This window comes from Vulpes vulpes, chromosome 3 (assembly GCF_048418805.1).
Source record: "Vulpes vulpes isolate BD-2025 chromosome 3, VulVul3, whole genome shotgun sequence".
NCBI classification, from domain to species: Eukaryota; Metazoa; Chordata; class Mammalia; order Carnivora; family Canidae; genus Vulpes; species Vulpes vulpes.
Genome location: NC_132782.1, coordinates 91,286,637 through 91,311,152, shown reverse-complemented (window position 1 = coordinate 91,311,152; position 24,516 = coordinate 91,286,637). Strand labels below are relative to the sequence as shown.

Sequence of the window (24,516 nt, the reverse complement as noted above, 5' to 3'; positions counted from 1 at the left end):
CGCTGGCCAGGGTCACACAGGTGCCTCGCACAGGCAGGGACAGTGAGTGCCTTTTCATTTTTTTCCCAAGTGCAGCTTACATAGATAAAAGCTTCATAAACTGAAAACACTTGTGTACTTCACACTCAGATCAAGAAATAAAAAGATCCCACAAACTTAAAAATATCCACTCTCACTGATAAGACTGGAGAATCCCAGGTGCTCATTTTTAGTATTGTCAGTAATTTTAGGCATTTGCTTCATTGTGTATTGGCCTTACGTTATACAGTTGACCTCGAATGACACGGGGGTGGGGGGGAACCAACCCACCACACAACTGGAAATCCTCGTGTAACTCTGACTCTCCAAACACTTAACTACTAGTTTACAATTAACCAGAAATCTTACTGATAATGTAAATGATTAACACATACTCTGTATATGTATTATATATTGTATTCTTATAATAAAGCTAGGGAAAATACATTACTAAGAAATCATAAGGAAGAGGAAATACATTTAAAGTATTATACTGTATTTAGTGAAAAAAAATCCTTGTGTAAGTGGATCTGTGCAGTTTGAACCTGTGTTGTTCAAAGGTCAAGATAATTTTATTTTCCTTTCCTTGATGCACAACAGATGCTGAGCTTACCAGTGTTAGGTTTTCCTATGTTCTCATGTGTGCACTGGGCTACAACTCTGCCTCTAGTTCCAGCCTCACCTGCATCTCTGCCGGCTGAGCTCTGCCTGGGAGAGCTGCAGAAGGCGGGTGGAAGAGCCCTGGTCAGGGAGCCTGGGCCTTGGATCTGACAAGGAAGTGCACACCCCTGGGCCCCTATTCCACTGTGAGAGATGCAGGTGTCCATTCAGTGTGACTCCTGCCAGGAAGAGACTCTCCTGGGAGCCTGGAGACCCCCAACTCCACTGCTTGCCCTCTGAGTCCAAGGAAGGGGAAACAATACTTTTGTGAGGACTAGGGTCCAGTCCATCCTTGTGCCCAGATGGGTCAGAAAACACCACTGAGGAGAGCCACCAAGGGCCTGGGCCTGCTCAGTCCCTTAGTCCTTCCTTGGCTGTGAAACTCTGCTAACACATCAGTGCCCTCGCCTCTCAGGGTCCGAGCTGATTAGATCTAATTACAAGAGCACCTGGTGCAGCAGAGCAGGTCCTGCCAACTGGTCAGGGGGACCCCACTCACTGTCCCTTCAGAAGTGACCAAAGGGTGATCATGTCACTGAAAGGCAGTGCCTCACCTCCAGCCCCAAGCCCCTCACCTGCCCTGCACTGTGAAGCCTCAGGCTAACAAGGGGCCCCACATGTCTGGTGCCTGCTCTGCTGCGAGAATAAAAGGTTGGTCTTACAGTCCGCTGGCATTTTGGAGTCAGTTCTCTCCATGCCAGCCTCTGCCCTGGGGTACCTACATGTTGTAGTTGTTTCTGCAAAGGCCTATGAAGTAGCAGTGCTGTTATGACACCTATTGCAGAGATGGGGACACGGAGGCACAGAGAGTCAGTGACTACTGGGTTCTGAACTCCTGCAGTCATGGGTGCTGCCCTGCTGAGGCCCCAACACTCAAGGCTGTGGATGCCTGGACACTTGTGAGGCTGCTTCTCTTGTCCTCCTTCCCGTCTTCCACACACACACTGAACCCAGAGACCCCAAGAAGATGCAGCATAGCTGCCAGAGAATGGGTTGGTACCGGGTTTTGATTGTAATCCTTGTCAGGAGATTCAGGGGTTGGAGTGTAACGGAGCTTGACAACTACCTTCCCATTATAGAATCTCCATGTCTCCAATTCCTGGGAAATGACAGGCTGGTGCAGGCAGGGTCCAAGATGTGCTGGGCTGGTGACAGAGACACTAATCAGGGTGGACACACCTAGTGACAGTGACCTGTCCATGGCACCTGTCAGCACGGCCCTGCGTAGGCCGCTGGCTGCGCCTGGAACATCCTCCCAGAGCCTGGGCCTACACTGAGGCTGGTCCCTTCCAGAGGAACGGGGTCCACTCTGAAGATAGGAGAGCAACAGAGGGAGTCTGGGGAAGAGTGTCATCCCTCCAGAGGGTGGCTGCATGGGAAAGGAATAGCATGGAGGGTGGGGAGCCCTCACTGAGAGCCCTAGCTGCAGCCCAAGGGCCACAGGGCAACATAGGAGCTACACCCTTGGGTGGCCCTGGGAGTCTGCCCAGCTTGGGCTGGCTTAGGACAGTCCAAAAGTCACTGGGCTCTGAGTTTGAGCTAATCCTGGGGCTGGTCTCCTAAGGGAAGGCCCAGCCATAAGGCAGTAAGGTCTCCTTCCTAAATGTACCATAACCTTTCCTCCTCCTCCTCCTTCTCCTCCTCTGCCTGCCCCTCCTCTTCCTCCTCCATTTTCCTCTTTGCATGCCTTATCTCCTACAAAGTCTGCCTGCTTTCCTGAACCCTTCTAACTTCCAGGTTTCTCTGGGCATTTGTTTCAACTAGAATATTTTTGCTACTTGTTTCCACAAACATCATACCATGGACATGTTCCACTGTCGTCAAATATTCTTAACAAACCTGATTCTTAGGGACAAAATGATATTCACCACGATTGTGTCAGGATGCATCTCCTTGCTGGTAGGTACTCACCTGGTCTCCAATGTTTCACTATAATGAATGAAACTTCTTACTGTACAGTGTGGGCGGGGACTCTAGTTATTGTCCTAGGGTAGATTCCTGAAGCAGAACTGCTAGGCCAGAGCATGTCTGTTTACTCCAAAGTGGCATGCATGTGTGTGTGTGTGTGCGTGTGTGCATGTGTGCGACAATCTCAAACCTGAGAAGAAGTTGCAAGGGCAGTACAAGGATTTTTTTCTGACTGCTCTAAAAATAAATTGCTGACTAGGAAGTTCCATCACTCCCAAATTTTCCCACAAACCAGGACACTGTGCTGCATCAGGACAGCACAACCATCAAAATCAAACCAGGAAATGGACACTGATGCTTTGCTAATCCTCTTATACTGCATTAACCTACCCTCCGCCCCACCAAAGGGTCCAGTTTAGAGCCCCTGCCAGCTTCTTTACCCTCTCTCTCCTTAGGAGGAGTATTTCGTCTCATCTTGACTCTCATGATCTTGGTGCATTTGATTACAGGTCAGCTATTTTCTGGAGCATCTGTCCATTTGGGTTTGTCTGATGTCTCTTTGGGATTAGATGCATCCCTGACAGGAATGCTGCACATTGCAGATTTAGAAGATCCAGGTATAATTTTGTTTCAACTTGTATGAAATTTTTAAAACCCAGAAGAATGAATCCATCTACTAGTCTTTGCCTTCAGGTAATGTGTGTCTCTCCTTCACTCAGACTTTTCTAACAACCTCAGTGAGATTGTGAGCATTTTCCACATTAACCCTCTGTCTTTCCAAACAATTGCTGAGTTATTACTACTGAGATCAGGTCTCAGTTTGTCCCTATTACATTTTCCAAATTACTGCTGACTTTCTACAGGAAAGTCATTCCTACAGATATGTAAAAAGTTCATTTTACACATCTTGTTGACAATGTTCTCATCACATATTTCCCCCTTACTTTCTGCCTCTTGCCCATCCCTGGCTCTATGCCCCAGAAACCTTTGCTCAGGTTTGCAGGTGCCGGCCACATGGCCAGTCCTGAGGAGCACCTGGCAGGGAAGGGCCCACCATGGTGGCCTCTCCAGAGAAGGTGGGGATCCTCTTCTGCCATCCCCACCCCCTAACTAGCTACAGTCCCTCTGCTCTTTGCTCACCAGAAACACCCCTGTGGTCTGTGACTACTCACCCACGTTCCAGCTTCCTGTGCTGTGGACAGTTTGTGTCTTTTTACTTCATTTGTTCTTTATATATTTCTTAAAATTCCAGTGTCCCAGTGAGAAGGAAGGGCAGGGAACAGCACTAACACCACCAGCCCATGACCATCCTAGCCTGCCATCTATGATGGGGGAGCTAGAAACAATGGAGATCCTCCCCACACTCACTAAAGGAGCAAAGACACATAAATGAAGGCCTAGCACAAATGCCTCCCCTCCTTCCACAAAGATCATGCTCAGCGACAGAGCAATACTCAATGACTATCATCTCTCACTCATCCCTCAGGACGACCGAAGCCTGGGCTCCTATGGTCAGCCTGTGGCTGTGGGATTACATGCCCCTCCCTGCATGGGGGAGCAGAGGCCTTGGCGCCAAGGTCCCAGGGCCCTTTGGGAGCTGTCTTTCCTCGATGACCCCCAGTGAGATCTGTACCTGGGTGGCTTCCTGAAAATCCACCTCTTGATCAAGGGGATCTGAACTCCAGCAATTGTTTCCTGAAGATCTGGATTACAGAATGGAGGGTTCCTTGGTGAAATCTGCATTGTGTCTTTTTTCCAAGGGCATATCCAAAGACATTTTAAAAATACATGTGGAGAAAATTCAGGTTTTCAGAAATAGTAAATGTTACAAAATAAATTGCATGTTTCCTCTTTTCTGTATAAAACAGAAAACACATGGTTATTTTTAGCTCCTGGAGCTCCACTGGGAATGGGATGGTAGCAAATGCCAGTGTAGACACAGAGAGGTCCTTATGAGCTGCTCAACCCATGCAAAGACAAGTGCCTTCGGAAAGGACGCATGTAAGCAAAGCCTTATTCTCACCCGTGTCAATGTTGGTCTAAGTAATAGTAACTCACCAGTAACAATGAGTTACTAGTCTACGTAACAGAACTCACCAGTAACAATGAAGGACACCTGCTCTGGGATGAACCCAGTTAAGGTCCTGTAGTTCCCAGACTTGGTTTCCTCATGTGTAAAACCAGGATAGTGAAACTGAGACCTTAGGCTTATAATGAAGATTTCATAAGAAAAAGTACCCAAAATGCTTGGCACACTATCTGATACACTCAGTAATGGGAACTGCTTGTGATTGTACCATCAGTGTTTATCTTTAGATTCTGGTATTTATGCACTAAATCAGCTCTGCAGGGACCAGCAGTCTGGAAACTCCCTCTTCCTTGAGGGAATCGACCCCACATGTCCTTCCCCTTGCCCACAGGAGGTCTGGGAAGAAGAGTAGCTTTGAGGATTTCACAAAGCAAATATCTGAAAGAGCTCCCAGTGACCATAGCTAGAATAATTTGAGGAAAAACTAATGGTTTTGAATACGTCATTAATAATGACAGTGTTAGATAATCATCCACAGACCAAGTGAGAAGGAAGGACAGGGAACAGCACTGACACCACCAGCCCATGACCATCCTTAGCCTGCCATCTATGATGGGGGAGCTAGAAACAACAGAGGTCTTCCCCACACTCACTAAAGGAGCAAAAAAACATAAATGAAGGCCTAGCACAAAAGTTTCCCCTCCTTCCACAAAGATCATGCTATGTTTATATCATACTGATATAGACATCCAAATAAACATATAAATGTGGGAGAAGGAACAGTGTTTTCCTACAGGAAAGCTCTTGTTAATAAATGTAGAAGGGATGAAGGAAGTAAAATATCACCATTAGGCACACAACATCGTAACAATAGTTTCTAGCCACTAGGCAAAAATCTGAGGGGAAACAGCACTGGCAGCGCCGGGAAGCATCTCCCCCAAGGTATGGACCATTGCTCTGGGTGGGGGTTTTGAGACATGGTTGCTCTGCACATATTTTTAGATCAGAGCTTCACAAAAGCACTCTCCCTGCACTCTTTTCCTTCACCTCGTTTTTTTCATGAGAGTTTGGTTTACCTGCTAACTTCAGAGTGATTCTAATGTACAACACACCACATGCAATGAGACCGAATGGAAACATGTAAACACGGGCTAGCACCTGCAGCCACACATCTCAGCATCTTACCCACCACTGACCCCAGGCCCCCCAAAGGGGCTGAGGGTAAGGCTCTGGCTCCTTTCTCATGAGGAGTGAGGTCATGGTGGGCTAGAGAACAGAGATTAAAGACTGAGCCTGGTGCCCATGCCCACCCAGCTGCCCCAGAGGAGCCAGGAGAAGAAGGGCACGAGAGACAGCCTCCCCAGGATCCACACACCAGAGGGCAAAGGAGAGAAGCTATAATTTGAGAAGTTCCATGAATATAACCCCCCTTTGGTATTTTCTTGAAAGGCCATAACAAGGACTACAGATGCTTTTCTCTTATTTTTGGATGTGGGTTGATGTTTCTCTACATGACAAGGGGTCCCAGAACCACGCAGATGAGGGCCATCTCATTTTGAGGTCTTTGGTGCAGACAGGACGCCCATTTGCATCCCTCCCTGTCAACAAGGGATATTATGATGTTTTCATCTCTAGCCCTCTGATAGAAGAAAAGGAATCTTGTTTCAATTTGCATTTATTCAATGGCTTGTGCAGGGAAACCATCTCTCATGTGTGAGGCACCATCCAAGTCTCTATGTCATTGTCCATCAGAGTTTTCTCTCAAAGCTCTTTACTCAGTAAAGGTCCTAAATGTTTTATGTAATATTGAATCTATGGTCCCATCACACCATTGCTTTGCTCTTGTAACTGGGAGGCTAGATATATGAACCCTTCATGTTTTCCCCATGGGGTCCGGTTCTGAAGTAGAAGGCCACGTTCAGGGACATCTGAACATGGGTATTTTGAGAACCTGACCTGTGGCCTGAAGGACACAAATAAGCAACAGCAGAAGGGAAGACTTGCAGGCTCCCCAGGGCAGGGGCTGGGGCAAGAATAATGCTGTTTGGGGCTGAAGATGCAGTGGGAAGGTAGCAAGACAGCCAGGACCTACTCTGGTGGAATCCAGTCTGGTATAGGGAGGAACCACATTTCAACCCTCTTGGGGTCTCTGGCAAGGCCTGAGAATTAGCAAGAGAAAAGGGCACAAGTTTATTTAACGTAAGTTTTCTATAACATGGGAGCCCTCATAAGGAAAAGAAGACCCAGAAAAATGGCGAAACTGAAATATTCCATGCTAGTGTGAACAAAGAGGGGAAACTGTGGCAAAGTATCTGAAATATCTAGAGAGGGAGTTATTTTAAAAAGGTCTCAGAACTCTCTTGGCCTGGACTCCCATCCCCTCAGCAAGGCCATTTCCTTCCTCCTGGGGCAAGAATGGTACCTGTCATGGGGTCTGTCTCTTGTTCTCAGGAAGAAAGGGAGAGATAAGGATGCTCTTCCTGAACCTGTTGTTTTTCACTCAAATAACCTTATGCCAAAGTGGGCAGATGGAGCAGGTGTGGTACATGGTATGGATGGAGAGAATGGGGTGAATGGGGCAGGTAGGGAAGATGGGGGGGTGGATGGGGAGGGCGGAGAGTATGCACTGGGTGGGGCTGATGGAGGGGGCATTCCTGCAGGCAGCAGTCATTTCATCTTTGTCATCATGTTCTACTTGTCTATTAACAGTATCTGGGGGAAAGTCTGAGCTTGTGTGGCATCTAAAGGAGAGAAGACACTCCCCCACCATCCCTGTCCAGGATGCTGGAGCCAACTCCAAAGCAAACATGGCTCAGGGGCAGTAGAGGTGATAGTGGATGGTTGCTGAGCTTCTGCTTCTGGTCTAGGTGCTCACCCCACTAGGACTTGAGGTCAGGGGACTCCACTAAGGGCCTGCGCTTACTCCAAGAGACAAACACTTGTGGCCCTCTGAATGCCATGTTCTCTTTAGATCTGGTTGCAGTAGATGTTGTCCTTGTTCTACCTCCATTTCCTACTGTCCATCTACTATTTCTATGCACCTAAGCTCCAGGTCTTTTGCTCCCAACATCCAGTTTCTGAGTATTTCACAGAGGGCTGCCCTCTGGCCACAAGAACCCCCTTCCCTTGAGCTCCTGGAGGGATGGAATTGTCTGGGGATTACAACACTTAACTGGTCATTGACATGAAGGGTTTCAATCCAAATCCTTTGCCTCTAGACAGGGACACCTGTGAGCTGTGACCTGTAGTCTCCAGAGTCTCTCCCCCCACCCTCCACCTAGCTTCCCCCTGCCATGCCATCACTTCCAAAATATCAGAGTCTGCTTCTGAAACCCGAGACAGGAGACACCCACCCACATTCACTTGCCAGTAACTGAATTCTCTTCCCAAAAAGTTGCCTGTGGGGTGATCAGAGAAGGTAGAGAATGGTGATGGAAAATTTGAGACAATCTAAGTGAACAAAGCTGTCATAGCATGAGTCCATAAAAAGATGATGCCAAGAAATGTCCTATGGACCAAGGAAAGGGATCCAGTTAGAACAAAGAAAAGGTAGGTTGCAAAACAAAGTATAGAATGTGATTCCATTTCCAAGGGGGGAGAAAGCATTGTATAGGACTGTGTGGTAAACAACTTAACCTTCCCCAGAGAGAGGCTTGGCCTTGCCCTCAGCTTCCGAGGGGGGATGGCTAAACGCTGGATGCCCGAGCCCCATGAGAAAGTCTGTGACTTGGGGTGGGGCTTTTGAGTCAGCATCAGTGTACCTTCCAGAGGGGCTGTAGAAACATCAGATACAGGAGCAGCAGGTGACGGAGCCCCAGGAAAGACTGGCAGCTGAGCTCCAGTGAGGACATGTGGCTGCCAGGAAGGAGTGCCGTCCACAGAGGGCTGGATGCTTGGAGCTTGGAGTCTGGATTCTTCCCTGGGTGCCTTCTCCATGGGTTATTTTAACCTGTACCCCTTTGCTGTACTAAACCACAGCCATGAGTATATCAGTTCTCCGTGAGCTCTGAGTGGCCTCCTAGGGAACCTTCACGTGCAGGTGTGCACATGCGCTGCTCCCTCCAACCCTGAAATCATGTTAACTCCACATACACGACAATGTTTGTGAGGCTGAAGAACCATCCAGAAACATCCTGAAAATAGATACCCCTGGGATACAGTACAGGGACGTCTATAAGTCCCACTTGTGCTCTATCACTCAGCAAAATGCACTAGACCACTTTCTACCATAAGTGCAGCTGGAAACTTTAGTTTGCACCTAAACCTATGTGTGCTGCTTATTGACATTCTCCCTATTGCATAGCTTGAGATTATGTAAACCAATCACCTGTCAGTGTAAAATGAAAAGAAAGCTGTTTCTATGAAGACCAAGATAAAGTGATTTGGAAAATCAAGATAAAGGCAAACTGAACTTGCCTTAAAAATTGATTTTTTGAATTAGGTACAGGCAAAATAACTCTTAAATAGAAAATAATTCTTGGATATTTGGAAGAATTCTGGTCTTAGATTGCTTTGCAAACACTCGATTTCTCTGTTCACATCAGAAAAATATTGAAACTGCACATCTTAGGAAAACAAATTAAGGATGTGGTTTATACTAAAAATGAAGACTAAATAAAAATCCAATCCTTAGACGGTGTTCACTTGGGAGCCTTTGGCCCCATATTGAAACATCCAGAGTGGTGACTGGAGCTAGAAGTGGCCACCTGGGGATGGCAGCCAGCAGTGTGGTGGCCTCTGGGCAGAGTACACTGAGGTACAAGAAGACTTTCTGGATCAACGAAACTGTTATGCACCCTAAGGGACGTTCTACATTTGTCAAAACTTATCAACAGATGGTGTTAGAACCTGAAGGTTTCACTGTATGAAAAATATTACCTCATTAAACTTATTGTTAAAAGTTAATGCACGGCCACAAATTTTAAGTTAAAAATATATGTAAGGTATGTTTGCTTCCTTATTTTCTTATTACCTGCTTTTACCAGTTTTTAAGATTAACTGACAGATCATGCTGGCTTCAGAAAAGTGTTTCTTCTGTTACTTTCACAATAAAGGAAAAATGTATTTCAAAGACTTATTTACTTATTTTAGAGACAGAGAGAGACAGCATGCAAGAGCAGGGGGAGGGGCAGAGGGAGAGAGAATCTCAAGCAGATTCCCTCTGAGCACAGAGCCCAATGTGGGGCCCAACCCCATGACCCTGAGATCATGACCTGTGCTGAAACCAAGAGTTGGACACTGAGCCAACTGAGCTACCCAGGTGCCCCAGAAATAAATGCATGCTAAATAAAGTAAAATGTAATCATTTTCATCACCATCGGGGGTGGGGGCAGGATCCCCCATGAAAGGAAAAGACTATCCACCTTAGAATAAGAACTTTTCCAATTAGAAATCTGAAGTTGAGGGCATATGTGTGTCCTGGAGAGCTGCCTAAAATATAGAAAACGTCCCATCTTTTAGAATTCTAACATGGCAGAGGATGCAGAGGGAAGAAACCTACCATCACCCTCCTTTCATAATGGTGATCGGTGCCCAGGAGGGGAGCCTGCCTGGCCCAAGCTCTCTAGCAGGACACCCAGGGCCAGGACATGGGCCTCCTTGCTGGGCAGGGAGTTGCCACTTCAGCAGTGGTGATGTTATGAATACAAATGTGAAAATGCTATTAAACACTGCTTATCTGCAGAGACATTTTCACCCGTGTACCTGCTCCAATCAGACATGTGGCCTCCAACTGCAGCCGGTCTGCAGGGATACCACAGAAGCAAATGTGTGCCATGAGATCCCCTTCTTCCTCTCTGCATCTGCCTCAGACTTCCCTTCTCATCTTTCCCTCAGAAATAAGGCCCAGGCCCCTGGGGGGCTGCAGATACCCAATACCAGGCTTGACAATGATTACAGCTTTCTCTTATTGAAGACTGAAGGGAAGGACCTAGGGCAGGCTTAACTTGGTCAGAGACACTGCTTTGCTTTCACTGGGGTTCCCTGGGATACTTTCAAGTTCACGTGCATGGTGTTGACTTCTGGGGGGGGGGGGGGGAGTCTTGTGCACTTGAGACAGTCAGTGCCTTGTCCAAAAGCCCAGGTGTGATACACAGGGTGACGGGGCAGATGGTTGCAACTCTGGAGGCTGAGGTGCTCCTCCTGGGTCTGAGACCCTGGCACATCTCTGGCAGGGACACTGCACTGCATTTGGGCCTTCAGTGGCCCAGACTAACAGGGAGCTCCACACTTACAGGGAGCAGAGGATGGAGTCCAGGCTGGTGCTCTGGGCAGCTGAAGGCAATGCTCTCCCAAAGCACTTGCCATCCTCCATCTCCCAGAAAGGGGGCTTCTAGCCACTGAGACTCTGCCCACTCTGGAGTTTAGATACTACTGGAAGTTCTGTGAGGTCTGATGGGACAGGCTCACTCTTTTCAGGAGTTGAGGCAAGATGACCCCTCAAGTAGGCTGCCCAGGGGAAACAGCCCAGCCTTGCCTGCGGGGCTGACTCTGGCCTTACCCCAGGACCTAGGATGTGGCCTAGAGGGAATGCAGTGAAAAGATGCTTCCCTGATTGATGGGAGAAAGGTGCTGGGTGCAGGCCCATGCCCTGTGGGGTAGGGGTCACCTGTGCTGGTGTAGACCCCTCCCCACCCACAGACTCTGCATAGACCCAGCATAGCAGTGCCTGCTCTTGGCCACCTGCTGATGCCAGGCTGGGCTGAGGCCCGCAGTCCCATCCCTCTGCAACTACTCTGGGCTGGGCTCACACTGTGGTAATCCATGTACTTCTAGGATCCCAGGGTCAGGGACCAGGGAGATCAAGGAGGTCAGTGTGGGGAGATATCTGGAGACAGGCCTAATCAATGGTGCCACAAGAGGGACCCCCTTTGGAGATTCATGTCAGAGGGCACCAGCAAGTTCCTGCCGCTTGTGAGGGTGGGGTGGGGGTAAAACACAGGCACCCAGATGCCCTCCCGAGCCTTTTCTCAAGCTAATACCTTATGGAGGTGATTCAGCACAAGTCCCCACATACTGCCACACAGGGACCCCATGCCTAAGGACCATCCCAGGAGAGAGCAGCTATGAGAGGCATCTCTTCTTGGGGTAACTCCCTCCCTTCCTTGGGGTTCTCCTTGCACTGTGCAGCTGGGGCCTCTTGTCTGCAGACACCCCACAGCAGAGGCCGCCCTGACTCCCAACACAGCATCTGCAGGAACACACTGCTTCCAAGAGAGGAGGTCACACACAGTGGACGCGGAAGGACGGCAGCTACTCCGTCTGACCAGGTCCCTTCTCAGTGTTGGCATCGCCAGAATTACAGCCTTTTCAGAGGGGCCTCTGTCTAGTTTTCAAATTACTGGTGATCACTTCATATTAAAGATAATCTTCCGATTTGGAATGAAGACTTAGAATATGCACATGCCCTGTGAGTCTGCGTGGCTGAGGTGCAGGGGCTTGTGGTCTGACTCTGGCCATGTCCAGACAGGCCTTACTGCTGTGGGCAGCACTGGGTACCAAAGAAGTCGGCTCCTCCAGAGGGAGGAGGAACGTGTACAGGGCTGTGGTTCTGTCTTAGCATTCCCGAGTCTAGACATGGGATAAGAACTTGGGTTGAGGAGATCCCTGGGTGGCGCAGCGGTTTGGCGCCTGCCTTTGGCCCAGGGCGCGATCCTGGAGACCCAGGATCGAGTCCCACATCGGGCTCCCGGTGCATGGAGTCTGCTTCTCCCTCTGCCTATGTCTCTGCCTCTCTCTCTCTCTCTCTGTGACTATCATAAATAAATAAAAAAAAATTTAAAGAACTTGGGTTGATCCTCAGGGTGTAGAAGGAAAGCCAAGGTCATGCAATGTGAGCACAGCGTGTGCAGGAATATGGGCGGCAAGGACTGGGGATGTCTGTCCGGCAATGCACCTGTGCCTCTGTGGACCCTCTCAGCCATCACCACCCCTGAGAAGGCCAGATGGCCACACCCATGCATGGTTTCTGAATCCTCACACAGTGGGAGGCCTTTTAGCCTGAAAGAAATTGCAGAAATTCATTTTCAGTTTGGTGGCCTCATGCCACTGAGGGCAGTCCTGTGCCCAGGGGAGCATCCATACTGGGCATGACCACAGTCTGCTAGCATTCCAGTGGCCTACATCCTGTTCATGGTCCAGTTTCTTTTCCCAGACGCTGCAGGGTCCCCAGCCTCTGCAAGAGAAATCCCCAAACAACACGGCAGGGGAAGAGCAGGGAGAGGGGATCTGCCATCTACCCCAGAGTGTGTCATGAACCAACATGCAGTTTGACATATAATTTACACAACCCTGAGTGTCAAAAGGTCCTGTGATGATTCTTCACTGAGATCCCCCAATCTAGGCTACAAGAGATCACCTGATTTCTTTCTAAAACATCCCAAGTGCACACAAGGGCATGTCTCCATGTACTTTAAAGTCAAAGTATCCTTACTACATCCCATTTCTGTTGCTTTGTGGTGAGCTCTGCTTAGAAACTTTTTTCCTGGGGCACCTGGGTGACTCAGTTGGTTAAGCGTTCAACTCTTGATTTTGGTTCAGGTCCTGATCTCAGAGTTGTGAGACTGAGCCCCGCTTTGGGCTCCATGCTAGGCATGGAGCCCGCTTAGGATTCCCCCTCTCTCCCTCCCTCTGCCTTGCCATCCCCCACCCTCAGTCTCAAAAACAAAATTTCCTAAGCTTATGGAGGGACCTAGGGCAGCCTGAGATGCTGCAGTCCACTGGTATCTACTGCCTGAGCCAGCCTGCAGGTCCAGGGCAATGAGGGCAGAAGCTGGTATTCCCTTTCATCAAGAATGCAGGGTTGTGGGGCACCTGGGTAGCTCAGCTGGTTAAGTGTCTGCCTTTACCTCAGGTCACGATCTCAGGATCCTGGGATTCAGCCCAAGTTGGGCTCCCTGCTCTGTGGGGAGTCTGCTTCTCCCTCTGCCACCCCCCAACTTGTGTTCTCTCTCAAATAAATACATAAAATCTTAAACAAACAAACAAAAAAGAACACAAGGCTGTAACTGAGTCAAGGGGGTCCAGCACCTCAGTCTGCAGCAGAAGAGCAGACTCTTGTGCTCCTACCCCCTCCCCCCAAACAAGCATGACTTGAGTGGGACTAGACATTGGCCAGGCTGACACAGTTCAAAATGATCCTGTCAAAACAACCACAGAAAAGCAAGAGACTCAGGATGAACTAAAACCAAAATGGGAAAAAAATGAAGACATTAACAACTGTCCACTACATAAAATTGGTTTGTGCCTTTTAAGCTCCCCATTCACAACCATCATGCCACACCAGCCATTATGTCACCAGGTCCCCTCCTCAGGTCTCTCCCTGAGCTAACTAAAACCATTCCCAACCTTTGTTTACCCATTGGTTGGTCTGCTCCCACCCCTAAATACAAACTGCAAGAGGGTGAGGACCAAGCCTGTCTTACCCTGGGGCACACCTGCCTGGAGTGCACAGGTATGGTCTAGCCATCTCCCCAGGGGAGGGCTTCTTCCAACTGCATGAAGGGTCTGTATGAGCTACAGGTGGCCCTTATGGTCTCCCCAGCCCCAGGCACCACTCCCAGTGTAAGCAAATCCCCATCACTGTCACATCTCCTCCACATGACCACCCCCCTTCATCATCTCTCACCCATGAACCCCACACACATTTTAAGATGTGGAATCTACCAAACATATGACTCGCCCCAGTTTTCATTATCGAGGGTAACCCGCCCACACACAGTCTGAACACGTTTGGTGCACAAGATCATTATGGTGACTCCAACAAGCTGAAACAAAATCAAAATAGAGTGGACACATCAGCAAGTGTGGCCAACGATGGATAAATGCTAGAATTTCCAAAGCCTTTTAAAAATATTGGGAAAAATACTTGAAGTATCCCATTGTCAACCTTTTTGGCATCCTGAATTTTCCCCACCAGAGTTTTTTGATCAGACTTATGTAACTGGAATCACATGGGACATCCTCCCTTAAGACTGCATTGTGCGCATCAGTGGCTGGTTTCCTTCCACCAAATAACAGCCGTTGTGTGGACAGAACACAGTTTAGCCATTCTCTACACGGGTACGGGGGCTGTTTTCAACTTTGGTTATTATGAACAAAGTTGTTGTAAACATTTTTGTACAAGCTTTTTTCAGACATGGGTTTTCATTTCTCATGGGTAAACACCTAAGAGTAGGATTACTGGCTCACAAAGCAGGTATGCACTTAATTCTGTAAGAAATTGCCAGAACTTTCCCCAGAGTGGCTGTCCCATTTTACACTCCACACCTCTATCTGTGTGTAGTGTCTGGTAGCATCTTATTATAGTGAACCTCATTTACATTGTAGTGAAGTCCAATTTATCAATAAGACAAACAATTTGGAAGCTTAAGATGCTACACAAAGACTTCCATGCAGCTGCTTCCCCGGCAGATGATTTACCCAAGGGAAAAGAACACATATATCCACACAAAAGCCTCAACAGAAGCGTTCACAACAGCCCAAACCTGAAACTGCCACATGCTCATCAGCAGAAGAATGGCTAGAAAACTTGCCTGATGGCACTCAGCAATACAGGGGGACTCGTTAATAGCAAAGACATGCTGAGTGAATACACCACTAACCAGGGCACGCTGCATGATTCCACTTAGTTTTGGGACCTGTTCTGAAAACATAAGCTGTACTATAGTTGTATTATTAATCTAACACCATGTTCTGTTCTTTTCCTGTGTTTCCTTAAGCCCAGTGCATGACTCATCACTAACTTTGCCCTTGTCACCCTACCCCTTGTTTGCACACTGATTGTAAGAATCTGATGAAAAACAGGTGATATTTTTCTTAAAACTATCTTATGTACCAGGTCCCAGATGGTGCCTCACTGTCCAGAAGACTGTGAACCTTCAGTAGTTTCAAGACTACCCCCTCAAGTTTCAAGAAGCCCATAACCTTCCTTTCACATACTCATATTCCTAAACAATCATATATAAACTGCCCCTAGATTCAAGAAGGCAAGGCAACTTTGGCAATGATGTCTGGCCTCTTCACTGGGCTGCCCTTCCAATAATAAAGCTTGCTGTGCTTCAAAATTGGTGTTCCAATCATTGGCTCACTGTACATCAGGTGCATGAACAAAAGGACAAATCTCCACAGGGACAGAAAGAGGATGGGAAGTGCCTGGGACTGGGGTATGAGGGGTTGGTTGGGAAGGAGCAAAGGGCAACATCTCTGGTGAGGGAGATGTTCCAGATCTTCACTGGGATCTGGTTACATGGGTGCTCACATTTGCCCAAGTTCATCAGAGTGCACACCTAAAGTGGCTGCGTTTTATTCTGTGTAACTTATACCTCAATAGAGCTCATCTTTAAAAAGACATAAATACTGTTTCTGGCTCAATACATCTTCCTTAGGTAATTCCCCTCTTCTGCGGCAGCACCACCAACTGAGTCACAGCTTTGCCTTGTGTCTACAGTCTCAGAGCACTGTCTTGACAACATCAACATCCTCTTCATTCTCTGTATTTACCTGCTTTGCTGCTCTTTCCTATACTGGACAAGACAGAAACTTCAGAAAACAATACATTTGGTCATTCATTCATTCATTCATTCAGCTGGTCAGGCAACCAGTGACCAGTGTTTATTGTGTCTGTTAGCTCCAGGCACTGTATTAAGTGAAGCTTGAAGTATCAATAAGACACAATGTCCACCGTATATCTTAGAAGAGATAGGGCAATACACCATACACAAAGATAAACTCAAAATGGATGAAAGACCTAAATGTGAGACACGAATCCATCAAAATCCTAGAGGCACACAGGCAGCAACCTCTTCAACCTCAGCTACAGCAACTTCTTGCAAGACACATCTCTGAAGGCAAGGGACAAAAAAGCAAAAATGAACTATTGGGTCTTCATCAAGATAAAAAGCTTCTGCACAGCAAAGGAAAGAGTCAACAAAACCAGAAGACAATCTACAGAATGGGAGAAGATATTTGCAAATGACAAATCAGATAAAGGGCTACTACCCACGATTTATAAAGAACTTATCAAACTCAAGATCCAAAGAACAAATAATCCAGTCAAGAAATGGGCAGAAGACATGAACAGACATTTCTCCAAAAAACAACCTACATATGCCAACAAGCACATGAAAAAAATGTTTCCACAGCACTTGCCATCAGGGAAATACAAATCAAAACCAGGATGAGATACCACTTTATACCCGTGAGAATGGCTGAAAATAACAACTCACGAAACAACAAATGTTGGCGAGGATGTGGAGAAAGGGGAACCCTCTTGCACTGTTGGTGGGAATACAGGCTGGTGCAGTCACTCTGGAAAACAGTATGGAGGTTCTCAAGAAGTTAAAAATAGAGCTACCCTATGACCCAGCAATTGCACTGCTGGGGATTTACCCCAAAGATACAGATGCAGTGAAACGGCAGGACACCTGCACCCAAGGTTCACAGCAGCGATGTCTACAATAGCCAAACTGTGGAAGGAGCGGAGATGCCCTTCAACCGAAGAACAGATAAAGATGTGGCCTATATATACAATAGAATATTACTCAGCCATCAGAAAGGATGAATACCTACCATTTACATCGACATGGCTGGAACTGGAGGGTATTATGCTGAGTGAAATAAGTCAATCAGAGAAAGACAATTATTATACAGTTTCACTGATATGAAGAATATAAGAAACAGGGCAGAGGACCATAGGGGAAGGAAAGGAAAACTGAATGGGAAGAAATCAGAGTGGGAGACAAACCATAAGAGACCCTTAACTCTGGGAAACAAACTGAGGGTCCCTGGGGGGTGGGGTGGGGGGCGGTGGAGGGTGGGGTAACTGGGTGATGGGCATTCAGGAGGTCAGTAGTGTGATGACCACCGGGTATTGTACAAAACTGATGAATTATTGAACTGTACTTCTGAAACTAATGGGCTGTATGTAGGCTAAGTGAAGTTAAATCAATAAATTAAAAAAAAGAAGAGGAGACAGGGAGATACAAGGTGAAATAAGTACAGAATGGCATCACTAACTGGTTGTCCAAGTTCCGGAGCACAGCATGACCATGAAAAAGGGATCCAGGCCTTCTCCAGAGCGAGGAGAGGGTGCAGAGAGGCTGTCTGAGGCAGGTGCGGAGGGAGGGAGCACAGGAAGGACGTCAGAGCCGGGGAAAGGGATTCGGGCAGCCCGGGGATGCCCGGGGCTAGAAACAGGGTAGAGACGGAGGGGGGAGGGGACGCCGCCTCCCACACCACTTGTTTCTGTCACCCGGGAATGTAAAAGCACAACTTTATTACTTCACATACCGGGCCACCACCTGGCCACCCCAGTCACCCCTCCGCAGGGGCAGGAACAGACCAGGGCCGCGAGGCCGACTCTGGACTCCGCGGGGGCGTGTGGGGGGAGCGGACTCGCCGGGGTCACGTGGCTTAATAATGCGTGGCTAATTACAAAAAGCCGCAGAAATTGCTATTAAAACCCTCCTCTAGGGGATCCCCGGGGGGCTCAGCGGCTTAGCGCCTGCCTTCGGCCTAGGGCGTGATCCCGGGATCGAGTCCCGCATGGGGCTCCCTGCATGGAGCCTGCTTCTCCCTCTGCCTGTGTCTCTGCCTTTCTCTGTGTCTCTGTCTCATGAATAAATAAATAAAATCTTAAAAAAAATAAAACCCCCCTCTACACTCGCGATCAGAAGATAACAGAAAGCAGCGTTCCCCTTTTCCACGAAGACTTTCTCAACCAATTGGATTCCGTGACGCGCACATGACGCGCTTCCGGGGCCACGCCCACACCCCCAGAGAGGAAGTGGGACGCCCGTCTTCTCTCGGAGCCCTGAGCCGGCGCTCACGCGCCGGGGAGAGTTCGCCGGCAGCCGGGGAGGGGCAGGCTCCAGGCGGCCGCCGCGGGACAGCCGCGCAACGAGGAAGCCGCGGCTGCCGAGCAGAGCTGCCACGTTCACGTGGGGGGGGGGGGGCGGGAGTCACCTCGCGAGGTGACAGGGCCGGCGGCGCAGCCCTGTCGCCTCCCGATGGCGTCACAGGCCTGCGCGGGCCCTGATACTCAAAAGTGGGGCCGACTGTGCACGCAGGCTCCTGCCCAGGGGCTGCGGCGGACAAGACAGGCGACACGCGCTGGGGGGCAGGGGGCCAGCCTCCGTCCTTCAGTCCGCGCCTGCGCAAGGCTAGCCGCCACAATGCGCCTGCGCCGTCTTCATCGCCTTTTCTCCTCGGGCACTCGGGAGTCTTTGCTAAACCGCCGCGGGGACCAGGCAATTCAAGTCGAGGCCTTCTTGGCCCGCCCAGTTCGGCGTCACACGCTGTACCTGTGCTTTCCGCCTGCACAGGGCAAGGGGCCCTCCTCATCTCGCCTAGCGACCATCTTGCCCCGCTGCCCCCAGTGTCTCCGATTGGGCGCGCAGGACCTACCTCTCCTCTCTCCCCCTTCCCTGACATCTTGTAGCCGCCATGTTGTGCAGCTCTGCGCGTGCGCGGGCCCCTCACCCCCTTCAACCCCCCGGCGGAGTGCGGCGCCGGCACCGCGCTCTGCGCGTGCGCTGAACCGCACCTGAGCCCAGCGGTTTGCGCGGTGGTATCGGGGCGCTGCGGCAGAGCGCTCTGCGCGTGCGCGGCCCGGAAGGTCTTTCCTGGTTTTGCGCCTCTAAGGGAGAGCGGCCCTACACGGCGCTTGCAAGGTTTTCATTTTTCGCGTAAAGTATCTCCAACAAGGACGTGACGAGAATTATGTTTTCCTAAATAAACATGATTTTTAAAAAATTTATTTTAGAGAGCATGAGTTGAAGGAGGAGCAGAGGGAAAGAGCCCAATTCCATCTCACTATTCATGAGGTCCTGAACTGAGCTGAATAAGATGCTTCACCAACTGCACCACCCAGGTGCCCCACACCAATGCTCTTCCTTGAACATACTTTGGAACATCACACTCGAATGTTCTCTTGTGGCCTGGGTACCACTGATCATCTTGGCTCATTTTGGTTCTAAAAGCCCGAGGCCAACAGAGGTCCTTGTTGCCTTGTTGTCTTTGTATTGTTTGCAGGGGAGGTGGCTTCTCTGTAGGGGACCCCCACCAAGAGACCCTCCTGGACTTTGCAGAGAGTGCGGGGTCTCCCCAGGGCCAGTTCACTGACAAGCTCAGCACTATGTGGAATATTTCCATTTTTAGATGGGGAAACTGGCCCTGGGACGCCAGCTAGAGGTGTTGCAGGGATGCTTGCTTGGCCAGAGTAAGTCACCACCACCTTTGCTCCAACCCCAGCTCTGAGACCTTGCCCTCCAAAGGGCAGCCTTTCTTTGAGGTCAGGAAGGATGTATGCACAGTCAAGGAAGTGGGTGGGAGAGGCTGGTTCAGAAAAACCCGAGAGCATGGCCCAGTGTGCAGGACAGAGGGGCCAGTGTCAATCCCTGGGATGCTAAGGTAACCTGTACAATAATGGGGAGAGAAGGTACATGCCATGGCCATACAGATTGTGCAGTTAGGACCTGAGGGGTCAGAATGATGCCTTCTTTTCCCTTTGGGTGGGAGATGGGCTGGGTGGGACTGCAAAGACTTCTGTCAGAGTTTGCACTCAAAGGTGCCCAGAGCTCCCTCACACCCCCAAACCCCCTGATGTGCCCATGCATCTCACCACTTGTTTCTTGAGATTTGGGGCCTGTGACTATGGGATACCTGGGTGTTGGGACGGGGCAGGGGATGGGAGTATGTCATGTCCTAATCACTGAATATGCAGGAGTGATGCATTCATACAAGACAATGAAAACAAAGGTCAGAGAATCACAGCCAGGCCTGCAACCCAGTGTTTGGAATGAAAACAAGAAGTCTATGCTCAAGCTAAATGTAGGTTGGGAGGGAGGACCTCCAGGAGGAAGGCAGGGGACCTGGCACCTCCAGGGTGGGGAGGGGTGAGGGAGACTTGGACCTGGCAGATTGAAGGGGGCCAGGCCACCAAAGCAAAGTCCCCATAAGCAAATTTGAATGTGTCCTGCATTATGGGTGAGAGCAATGTTAGACCAAGATAGATATGTATCAATCCCAGAATGTTGCCTGGAATTTCTATTATAATTTGGTTTTAGATTATATTTCTGCTTGATCTCTTTTTCTTAAAAATGGAATACAACATGGCAATTCTAGCTATCTCAGTTCTGGTTCATCAATATTTTATTGGCTAATTAGAATTAATTATAATTCTGGGATACTTAACAATGCCATTATGCAATTTCCACTGTTGCCAGTGGAGAGTGAGATCAAGTGCATGTGGCGCCAACAGAATCTGTTCCTTATCAGCCACTCTAATGGGGTCACATAGTGTAGCCCTGGGTGGGTGACCCAGTCACTGAACTGCCTCCACAACCCTACCAGAAGCCCTAGACTCAATCCTGGGGAGTTGAAAGCACTTCAAAGATTAAGGGAATAATGACAGACATAGATGAGACAGCTCACAGGATCCTTTAGCGGGATCTTTTCAAGATCCATCAGCAACAACATCCAGCCCAGATGGCTTGTTCCTGAGTTCCCTCATTATCAATAGACGTTTTATTCTGTTTATCTGAATTATTTGTGCAGAAAATTGGTTTTGCCTAGTTGGGAAGACCTGTTTATATGCACATTTCTTTTTAGACAATCCCTCTATTGTCACAGATTTTTTTCTATCATCTGTTTTTTAGTAATTCCTGGCAATAACCAGAAGAGGCATTAGAAGGCCAGCCTGGGTGACTCAGTGGTTTAGCGCTGCCTTCAGCCCAGGGCCTGATCCTGGAGACCCAGGACCGAGTCCCGCATCGGGCTCCCTGCATGGAGCCTGCTTCTCCATCTTCCTGTGTCTCCGCTCTCTCTCCTTCTGTCTGTCTCTCGTGAATAAATAGATAAAATCTAAAAAAAAGAAATGACGGTCACCTGGATGCAGGTCTCAGTGTTTCCTCCAATGTGCTCTCCTACAATAGATGAGAGTGGAAACTGCTATATTTTTAGATGAAATTTCTTGGGGGAAATAGTTTCTGTTTAATCAGTAATCCTCTGGCTAATTTTTTGAGGTGAGGTCTCTGGCTAATTTTTTAAACCAATATTTATAACACTACCTAAGCACTTTGGGATAATGGATTATAATAGAGAAAAGCGCTTATTGAGTTCACATTACAAGTGGGCCTTGGCAAATAAGGGTACAGAGAAGATATAACAAACAAGAGGGGCGGCCCATGGGGCTGAGAGAGAGCATCTGAAAACAAGACAGGAGTGAACACATATCTGCAGCAGGACAGCATCGGTGCCTCCCAGGAGAAGAACTGGCTGTGCTAGCTGATCCCCACACATCTAGGAGCAGTTCATCTGCCCTGTCTGTCCCTGACAACATAAAGAGCCTGGTGCCCTGCCTGGCCCTCTGTCTCTCCAGCTCCTTTCAGGTGGTTATTTTTCTATTGCGAAGCTGAGTACCCATAATGAAGTCTCTCTTAGTCTTGGGGGGGTCTGTGAGGCAATGTGTTTAGGTACCAAGAGAGCAGGCCCCCAACCCATCCCCCTGCAGGCCCAGGAGCAGGAGCCTGAGCCAGTGGGAAGGAAACATTGCCAGCACTAAGGCCAAATACCTTTTCTGTAGGAGTCATTTTTTTCTTTAAAATCACACCACATCTAAATTTCTTTACACTTACACTAATAACTTTATCTCTCAAAATTATAATTGCAGTTCTTTTGGGGACAAGAGATTAAATAAGGCGTACACATCACAGTCTCCTTTTCAGCATCCTCTAGGAGGCTGGACCTCTCCAGTGACCCCATGCTTTCCCTCACCGTCCAGAATCTCCAGGACCCTGGACTGTGGCTGCCACCAACCTTGAGCCATCCCTTCCCTCCCACAGCCCTGCTCTGCTGGTCTGGGACCTGCTATGCTCCACATCTGCATTCACAAGGGAGCTGGGAGGTTCCTGTGGCAGGAGCTGAGAAGTGCCAACCAGGCCTACTGCTTGCACCCCAGTGGTCTGGTCTTTCTGGAGACATCTGGGAAAACACTGGTTCTTGGGATTCCTAAGGTGGGAGAAGGCTGGTCCTGGGGGCACGTGGCCAGTCCCTGCTCAGGACAGTGGTGAGGTTTACCTCTACAAATGCGAAGACCAGGCTGGGCTCTTCTCACCCCCAGAGTAGAGATAGAAGATTTGAGGGCTTCATGGGACAGGAGTATTTGTCCATGCTGCTTCTGAATGGAGCCCCCCATGAAATACACAGGGATTGTGTTTGTGACATGGGTGCAACTCATGATGCCCAAAGATGTCAAGTGGGGCTGGTCGTGGGAAGTCTGTGCAGCTCGTGACAGTCCTCACAGGCCACCTGGCCACAGCCAGCCTCCTCTTGGGACTGGCCCAGGAGACTGCACAGCTGTGCACCGTGGAGCCTGGAGGGAAGGAAGGAACAAGGGCTTCTGATCACTTCTCCTTGGAGTAAGTAGGCAGCCCGTATGACCCCTTTCAAGTCCTATCAGCAGCTGCAGGAGTTTTCCCCACCAATTCTCTGCCATCCACATGGGCAGCCTTGCTTTCAGGCTGTAATTAAGGAAAAAATAAACATTACTGGAGACATTACAGGATGTGACACTTGCTGCCCTCTTTCTGAAGCTGTAAACGTGATGGATGACCCATTGTTGGATTATTATGAAAGATGAACTAGCTTATGAATTTCAACAGAACCTAAAATATCATCAATGAGCACCGTCAGCTTAATGGTTCATAAACCAGCTGCTTAATTGTTGTGACACAGAAGGTCGAGAAAGATTGCCTGGCCTTTTTCCAAAAGAGGTTAGCCGAGAACATGGGTTTTCTCAGTAGCCTTCTGGTTCTTTTTCCTTCATGTCCTACAGCCAGTGCCCTAGAGACTTCCAGAACCTGCCTTCTATGCGGGACATGTTTTTCTTGGGCAGCAGCATGGTTGTGCACTTGGAGCCAAGTGCAGGTGACCAGGCTGGCCAGGCCTCAGTTCACATGGGGTTCAGGGCCCCACGGGCAGGTGACACACTCTGTCAGAGGACACAGAGGTTACAGGTGCCTGTGAGTGTACAGCACCTCTTGGGCACAGAGTCTCCCATGGATCCGAAGCCTGGGCACACAGAGCAGTGATTGAGAGAACGGGCTTGGAACAGGACAGATCTGCCATGAACCTGCTGCATGACCTTAGGCAGGGGTGATCACGCCCACTTCAGAGGGCCATCAGGTAGTACAACATAGTGAGATGCCTAGTGTGAGAGTGTGCAGGAGGCAGTGACACACATTCCTCTTCCAGGCTCCTCTGGCTACTGGAACCCCCTAGTTCTGTTTCTGTTTAAACCTCAGCATTATAAGCAGCACAGAAAGCCTGCGATAGGAGGGCAGGGTCTGCACGGCAGAAAACCTGGGTCCAGGAGATCTTACCTGGTGAGCCCAGGGCTTACCTGACTCCAAGAGGTGAGCAGCCAGATGTGGAACCAACTGAGGAGACCAGAGAGGTGGGACTTTACATTAATCAGGTGGGGGAGGGGACTCGTGAGTGAAGGGTGGACCAAGTCAGGGGATGTTGAGTCAGAACCAAAGACAGGTGCTGTGGATTTCCTGGAACACAGGAGAGATGTGTCCTGAATATCAAAGCAGCATGGTCAGAGCGATCAGCTGTTGTTCCTAGACAGCAGCCTGGAGACTCACAGTCACTACAAAAATCGAGAAGTGTTAGAGGATGCTGAGCAATGTTGTACTGTAGGGGAGATGGGCCTTGGGATAATCGCAAAGGTGGTCACTGGCATTTGTTATTCCCTATCATTTGGTTCAGCTGCATCAACAGGAAGCCAAAATAACACTGGCTGCAATAAGCCAGAAATGCATTCTCTTTCTGGTGAAGGAAGCATGGAAGTTAACATTCCCTGCTTGTATGAAATTTGCAGTGGGGTCACTAGCGAGCAG

General features: G+C 49.0%; 1 long non-coding RNA gene across 1 annotated transcript in view; it reads right to left on the bottom strand.

Moving 5' to 3' along the window:
- The window catches only part of LOC140598130 (uncharacterized), a 43,375-nt gene extending 24,317 nt beyond the window's left edge, over window positions 1–19,058 (bottom strand). The window contains exon 1 of the long non-coding RNA XR_012000257.1: window positions 17,630–19,058. This is a non-coding gene — a long non-coding RNA (uncharacterized lncRNA). The remainder of the gene's footprint in view (window positions 1–17,629) is intronic.
- Window positions 19,059–24,516: the final 5,458 nt, after the last annotated feature.